This window comes from Macaca nemestrina, chromosome 19 (assembly GCF_043159975.1).
Source record: "Macaca nemestrina isolate mMacNem1 chromosome 19, mMacNem.hap1, whole genome shotgun sequence".
Classification (NCBI taxonomy): Eukaryota; Metazoa; Chordata; class Mammalia; order Primates; family Cercopithecidae; genus Macaca; species Macaca nemestrina.
In genome coordinates this window covers 21266971-21275466 of record NC_092143.1, presented here as the reverse complement: position 1 = coordinate 21275466, position 8496 = coordinate 21266971, and positions in this window count along the sequence as shown.

The window sequence follows — 8496 nt, the reverse complement described above, 5'->3', positions numbered from 1 at the left end:
TTTTTTATTCTAGCCATCCTAATGTGTGTGTCATGGTATCTCACTGTGATTTTGTTTTGCATTTCTCTGGTGACTAATTATGTCAAGTATTTTTTTCTTGTGCTTATTGGTTATTTATAGATCTTCTTTGAGAAATATCTATACAGGTCCTTTGCCCATTATAAAACTGGGTTACTGATCCTTTTATTATTGAGTTGCAAGTGTTATTTATACGTGCTAGAAACGAGTTCCTTATCTGATATATGATTTGCAAATATTTTCATCCATCCTGTGGGTTGTCCTTTCACTTTGTTAATGGTGTCCTCTGAAGCACACGTGTGAAATTTCAAAGAAATCCATTTTATCTATTTTTTCTTTTGTTGCCTTTTTTTGGTATCATATTTAAGACTCTTTTGCCATAATCCATGATCATGAAAAAATTTACCCCATGTCTTCTTCTAAGAGCGTTATAGCTTTTTACTCTTACATTTAGGTAGTTTGTCTATTTTGAGTTAATTTTTGTATGTGGTGTGAGGTAAGGGTCCAGCCTCATTCTCTTCATGTGTATATCCAGTTGTTCCAATTGAAAGGACCATTGTTTCCTCATTTAATGGCACTGGCACCCTTTTTGAAAATCAATTGGCCACAGATGTTTGGGCTTATGTATGGATTCTATTCTTTCAGTTGATCTATGTGACAGTTCTTATACCAGTATCACACTATCTTGATTACTATTGCTTTGTAGTAAGTTTTGAAATCAGGCACTGTGAATCCTCTTGATTCTTTTTCAGTATTATTTTTGGATATGCTGGGTTCCTTAAAATTCCACATAGATTTTGGAATCAGCTTGTTAATTTGTACAGGGAAGTTATCTGGGATTCTAATAGGGATCATGTTGAACCTGCAGATCAGTTCGGGAGTATCACTCTCCTAACAGTGTTGTCTTCTGATCCTTGCACATGGGATGTTTTTCTATTTATTTAGATCTTTTACTTCTTTTAACAAAGTTTTGTAGTTCACGGTGTAAGTTTTGAACTTTTTGTTATATGTATTCCTATTCTATTCTTTTTGGTGTTATTGTGGTTGGAATTGTTTCCCTTATTTCGTTTTTGGATTGCTCATTGCAGTTACGTAGAAATGCAATTGAATTTTGCATATTGATCTCGCATCCTGTAACCTAGCTGAACTCATTTATTTGTTCTAAAGTTCAAAGCCTCAAAGTGAAAAAGTACGTGGCAGTCCAGTGAAAATCAGAGTGCACTGATGTCATTTGTATAGAGAATGAGGAGAGAAAGAAGGTAGAGTGTGAATGCCAGTCACAAGCCTGGAAAGATAGATGAGGTCAAATTTGGGAGAAGCTCAGATGTCATCCTTAGGAGCTTGGCTCTTCTTCTATAGGCCATAATAAATTGTTTTTAAGGAGGGGAATCATTTGAGACAACTAATTCTGACTACAGTGTGAAAGATAGATTGAAACAATTGAGGAATAAGGAGACCAATGTGGAGGCTGTATTTTTATAGCTCCAAAGCTTAGCAAAAGAAAGAGAGCCAGGCTCTTTGGAAGCAACAGACTGAAGGGGTTCTTTGAAAATAAAATTTAGCCAGGCGCAGTGGCTCATGCCTGTAATTCCAGCACTTTGGGAAGCCAAGGCAGGCAAATCACTTGAGGTTAGGAGTTCTAGACCAGCCTGACCAACAAGGTGAAACCCTGTCTGTACTAAAAATACCAAAAATAGTCAGGTGTGGTGTCACATTCCTGTAATCCCAGCTACTCAGGAGGCTGAGGCAGCAGAATTACTTGAACTTGGGAAATGGAGGTTGCAGTGAGCTGAGATCATACCATTGCACTCCAGTCTGGGTGACAGAGTGAGATTCTGTCTGAGAGAGGGAGAGAGAGAGAGAGAGGCGGGGTGGGATGCCTCAATTAATTAAGAAAGAAATACCATAAAATGGGCCTAGATGCAGGAAGTGCCGCCATAACAGAAGCACTGCATGCCACGGGAGGCCATGCAGCATGAGTGAGATGATAAAGCCTCGAACTGGGAAACTGGCAGGGAGAGGAAAAGCACAGGCAGGTGAATACAGGAGACATTCTGAAGTAAAGCTGATGGGGCTAAGTACTTGACTGCATATAAGGGTTGAAAGAAAGGAATTGGATTTAGGTATGGTTGATAGTGACCCTAAAAATTAGGATCAAAACAGAGCCCGGGTAGTAGTCCAGAGCTAGTATGGTGTTCCACAGTGTCATCAACCTGGATCTGGATCTTTTTTTTTTTTTTTGACGGAGTCTCGCTCTATTGCCTAGGCTGGAGTGCAGTGGCGCCATCTCGGCTCACTGCAACCTCTGCCTACTGGGTTTAAGCGATTCTCCTGCCTCAGCCTCCAGAGTAGCTGGGATTACAGGCATGCACCACCACACCCGCCTAATTTTTGTATTTTTAGTAGAGATGCGGTTTCACCATGTTGACCAGGCTGATCTTGAGCTCCTGACCTCAGGTGATACACTCACCTTGGCCTCCCAAAGTGCTAGGATTACAGGCATGAGCCAACATGCCCAGCCTATCTCTTCTTTTTTTTTTTTTTTTTTCGAGACAGAGTCTCATTCTGTCACCTAGGCTAGAATGCAGTGGTGCAACTTCTGCCTCCCAGGTTCAAGCAATTCTCCTGCCTCAGGCTTACCAGTAGCTGGAATGACAGGCGCCCTCCACCACACCCAGCTAATTTTTGTGTTTTTAGTAGAGATGGGGTTTCACCATCTTGGCCAGGCTAGTCTCGAACACCTAACCTCAAGTGATCTGCCCGCTTTGGCCTCCCAAATTGCTGGGATTACAAGCGTGAGCCACTGCTCCCAGCCAGGGACCTGGATCTCTTCTATGCTGTTGCTCAACATCCTCACAGTGTGGCTTCATGGCATGAAGATGGCTGCCCCAGCACCTGCATCACGTCTGCCTCAGAGCCAACAGACTGCAGGGGAGGGACATAAGAAGGATTTTCCCTTACATGACATAGGTCATTATTTAATCACATCTAATGGAAAGGGAAGCTGGGAAATGTCTTTATTCAAGACATCCAAGTGATCAGCTAAAATTTGGAAGATATATGGCTGAGAAATAAGGTAGAAAGGAAATTTCGATATAACTTACCTCGAGGGGTTAAGAATTACTCTGAAAAATAATTATTATCATATCCATTGGATGCATATAAATGCTGAAAGAGGAACAAGGGTTTTAAGGAGCTTTTAGGAGCCTACGGAGCAAAAAATAAGATTTTATTTGAACACATTTGTTTTGGGATAGCTTCTGGAATGTTCAGGTGGAGAAAACCAGTAGGCATTTGGAAATTTATGTACAGTTGGGTCCTTATTTCCCCTCCTTAGGCCATGCTGCTTGAGTGTTGGGACTTTATCATTACAGGCCCACCATGGGGTGTGTGTGTGTGTGTGTGTGTGTGTGTGTGTATGTGTGTGTGTGTTTTAAGACAGAGTCTTGTTGTAAGACAGAGTCTTGCTGTGTTGCCCAGACTGGAGCGCAGTGGCGTGATCTCGGTTCACTGCAATTCAAGAGATTCTCCTGCCTCAGACTCCTGAGTAGCTGGGATTACAGTGCCCGCCACCATGCCCAGCTAGGCCCACCATGTTTTGTAACAGTCTGCAGATTAGATAAAGACAGCAGGAAGTTTAGATGGTATGAGAAAGAACACAACTAGAGACTCATTTTAAAAAAATATCTCTGGAGGGACTACAGCATCCAGCCACTGTTAGGATTGGAAAAAACATTTTGCAGAGAACTTTGGACAGGAAGACATGCTTGTATGCAATTCATTCAGAACCCACTAACATAAATACACACACTTATACTAAGCACGGAGCAGAGGAACGCTGCTTCTCAAATGAGCTGTCACGTTTTCAGTGTCTATGTTGAAGTAACCAGGGAGCAGACATCTTAGAGACCTAGTGCTCCAATGAGGTTTGTTGACAGTACCCTGTTTAAGGTCCCACGAACAGGCAATGTCACAGTCATGACTGGGCCACAGATCTCCTGACTCCCAGGCAGAGGAGCTGCCACTGCACCTGCCATTAAAAAGCTGACAGGCGCAGGGTGCTGGGGAACCCAGCAGTCTCCGCCTCTGCCAGGGTTGGGGGAGAAGTGGCCAAGGATCTAGATGATTTAATCCAGTTTACCAAAGGGATTTTATAGTGAGCAATTAAGGCGTGGTAAAGGCATTAATCACTAATGAGTCATTAACTCTGCCCACTATTGTACAGTTAACAAGCGGTGGCCAGATTATTAGAACTTGTCCCCAATAAAAGGGACGACAAGGTCACAGAGAGCACCATCCGCCTCCACAAGGGTCGGGTGCTCCCGTCTGGCGCTGCGGGCTCTCGCCTTTCCCAGGAGGGCAAGAAGGCACCAAGGGGGAGTGCGGAGCTCCGTCTACCCGAGCACAGAAGTGCAGCTTTTAATTACTTTAACTGTATTTTAATAAATTAATTTTTAATTTTATCTTCCCTGACAGTTTTTCCCTGCCCACCTTCTAGAGGCTTGGATTCCATTCATGTAACAAGATTCTGCTGGTGAAAAGAAGCTCTTGGGATGGAGGCTGGAGAAGCGGACTGGGCGAGGCTGGGAGTGGGGCTGGGAGCCTGGGGTGAGGGGCGGAGCTGGAAGGGGTGGATGACCGGGAGAGCATCTCATCAAATGCTGAAACCGCCAGGGCTCTCGGGTCCGCACCCAGGGTGCCCTCACCGTACGCCGACCCTGTGGGGAACGCGCTCTCTGGCTCTCTGGAAGCTGAGTTGGGGGTCCTGGACTCTCTTGCCGCCCCCAACCCCCGCTTCCTGCGCGTGGGCTCCGGCGGTCTCCGCAAAGACTTTGAACTAGCCGGTGAATTTGGACTAGAGAGGGAGGAATTGACCTTCCCTCTACCCTCACCAGATTCTAGATTAACTGGGGCGGCGTGGGGGACAGATAGGGATTGTCTCCACTAGTTTGACAATTCCCATTCCCCAAACATTAAATATATATTTAGGATAAATAAATTCAGCAGGGTGGTCCCAGTTTAATTGCTGACCTCTGGTCAAAGCCCTCCCCTCTTGGGGGTTCTCTTCTAGTCCCTCCACCCCATCCCACCCTCACCAGCCCGGATCACCCTCCTGAGGAGCGCAGATGGGGGCTCAGACCGGCAGGGGACAGAACTGGGTTCAGAACTAGGAAATCCACTAGGGATACACAGCCTGGACCCGTCCAGGGCCGCAGCGCCGAACCCCAGCACCCAGAGCGAGGGCGCCTCCGCGATCCTATGGTTGTTCTCTTAACGTCGAGCCTCTGGAACCCAGGAATCCAGAGAGGCCGAACCCTCAGTCCCCTGCGTCCGTGCAGGAAAGAAATTGGGTTGCGAGCATCGCCAACAGAAGCCGGGAGCCATGGCGCGCACTATGGACACGCCGCCCTCGCGCACAGAGAATGCTCCAGAAAAGGAAAAACGCAAAACTTAAAATGCTCCGACAGGCGCGGTGGCTCACGCCTGTAATCCCAACGCTTTGGGATTTCGAGGCGAGAGGGTCGCTTAAGGCCAGAAGTTGGAGGTCAGCCTGGCACACATAGTGGACCCTCGTCTCTACAAAAAAGTGAAAACAAAAATCATTAGCCGGGCGTGGTGGCGCGCGCCTGTGGTCCCAGCTACTCCAGAGGCTGAGGCAGAAGGATTGCTTGAGGCTGGGAAGTCGAGGCTGCAATGAGCTATGATTGCGCCACTGCACTCCAGCCTCGGCGCCGAGCGAGACCCTGTCTGTAACAAAACAAAACAAAACAAAAACTGCCGTGGGGCTGGCTGATGGTGGCCACGATCACCGGGGAGGTTCGCTCCCGGCAGGCTCCAGCTCTCTGGGTCAGCGGAGGTTCCCTGAGGCTCAAAGAGCTGTCAGCAACTCACCTCCCGAACAGTGTCTGACTCCGCCCTTCTCTCCACGCGGTCCAATCCGCGGCGTCCTTCCCCGCCCCGCCCTCGTTGTCTGAGAGCCCCGCCCAACCTGGTTCACAGGAGCGGAAGAGGATCCGGGTCTACAGACCCGCTTGCTTTCCTCCTAGGGCCGGGCAGAGCAGACATTGTCGGGGTTTGGGAAGGAAGCATCTCCAGACCTTTTGAATTGACTGAAACCAATCGAGGCTTGCCCTAGGTCTGTTCTTGGAGCAGCACGGTGCCTTTTCTTCTGGAACCTCGTGAGACCCATGTGGTTCTTGTTTTCCTTCTATGGGCACTGGTGGCATCGCCTGAGCCAAACCTGCAAACTCATTAGGGAAGATTCAAGAACCATTGAATGTGATTCTTGGGAAAGTGATGCAGGCTTCCCTCGGGGTCCCCGAAAGCCTCATGCCCGACAGAGCCAACAGTCTACTTTTGGAAGCTTGTGCCCCAACTTCAGCCAGCGCCTCAGCAAAGAGTATTCTCTAGCCATGGGCTTGAACTGAGAGGCCCCAAGTATTTCAGGGCCGTCGGGGTTTTAATGCTCTTTATCACAAGCTGCTCACCTCCAGTCAGAGTTAAGTACTGGATTCCCGCCCCATCTGCACCCCTACTCCTGGAGCTGGCAGTGAATCTCCCACCCTCAGAGCTGCCCTGCGGGGCTTGGGGACGGGGGAACCCTGGGGCAGATGCTGTGTGCAGATCTCTCCAGGAGGCTCGGGAAAGCACAGCTAGTGCCCACCGCCCAGGATCTCTGTTCCCAATATGGCCTAATGAGCTGTGGTAGAATTGATATAAGGAGCACTTATCAGCAATGTTTTCCCAACACGCACTGTGATGGACACTTCTGGTTATTTCAGTCCTAAACACTTAGAAACAGTGTAAACTGGGACAACCTCTCCGTGCCTCAGTCTCCTTATTTATAAAATGGGGCTAATTGTATCTTCTTGGCAGAATTGTGGTGAGGCTTAACTGAGCCAGTAGACGTAAACCTCTCAGAAGAGTGCTGGCACATAGTAAGCCTTCAATGATCATTAGCTATTGATATTTTTGTGATCATTTTCCGAGGGCTTGTCTCTGAAATCTGGGTATGGCTCAGTCTGTTGATGCCTGGAGAGATGGTTTAGAAGAAAATCTATTATCGTCTGAAACTAAACAGTAGAAGATGAAGTGGAAGTAGCAGAAAAACATAGGGAAAGAACTGAAAAACAGCACAGAGGAGACGAAATGGATAATCTTGGCAATGATCTAAGGGAAGTGAAGAAGATGTTGATGGTGGCATGCTCAAGGTCACAGGTGCCCAAGACTGCGGTAAGAAGGAGGACAGGGCAAGTGTGGTACTCACTTGGAGCCCACGAAGTGGGAAGTTCTGTAAATAAATCATCCTTAGGGAATGAAAGGATGAAACAAATGATAGGCCAAACACTCATTCTGGTTTTGTTTTGTTTTGTTTTCTTGCTAAGAGGTGATAGCACATGGGCTACTCCATTCGTCTCTCGCAAGGAGACATACTTGTGAGGGAAAGTGCAGATATTACTCCCTACCTCTTGGGGGAAATAATTTATTCAGTAAATTTTTACTCATCAGCCTACTGTGTGCAAGGCACCAGCCGGAGGTCTAGGGGTACACAGCCCTGATTATGCAATAGCCTCTCGGAACCCCCAGAGAAAGGACTGGAAACTATGATGAGGCTTCCCCTACTTCCAGCTCCAGTGTGGTCATCCTTTTCCCAAGTCGGTTTCAGGAACCGGAGAACAGTCAGGGGATTTCGGGGAAAGGGGGATCGTGATTACGATCCATATTTCGTCATGCCAGGGTCTTGGTACTTAACACAATCTTTACGGGTACAGACAGTAGCCAGTTGACGCCAATTAAGGCTCTGGCGGCATCATCCCGAAAGCACGCTTAGGGACGGGGGTTGTGGGGTAGACTAGACGGGGGTGGGGTGGGGTGGGGTGTGGCGAGGACCTGTTGGCAGGCATCCAGGTTCTGCTGGCCGTGGCCCAGCTTCCAGTGTCACCGGTGGATATCGCTCAGACGGAAGTCCGGGACTGTCCTTCTTCCGAGAGTCTCAGGAGCTTGTGAAGCGGGCTGAGATTTCGGGATTCCTTCCTCGCCCTAGAACCGGCGCCAAAGAACTGCAGATACTGTCCAGGGCACGCTCGCAAGAACTAGTCCTCCGGGCGGTGCCGCAGGGCGCTCCAGGACACTCTCCGAGCACGGCACCTCACCAGACTCGCCTTTTGCCGAACTCTGGGTTGGCGAGTGTGGAGCGAGTTGGGGAGGTTAGAGTCTCGCGGCTCCGAAAAGGAAAAGCAGCTCTTTGTCTCAGTGCTTGTACCGCTAGTCACCAGTCGTGGGTGTTAGGGACTGGCACCGAACCGGAGATCTACCTGGTGAGCTGAGAGGAGCCCTTAGGAGAGCGGGGACGCCAGGGGCCGGGGGACACTTCGTCGCGTCCTAGGGAAATTGGTCTTGACGCTTTCTATTAAAGTCAGACTTCAAAGTATCAGCTGCCGCTGGACTATGGGGCTAGTGGGGGAACTGGGAACGCGC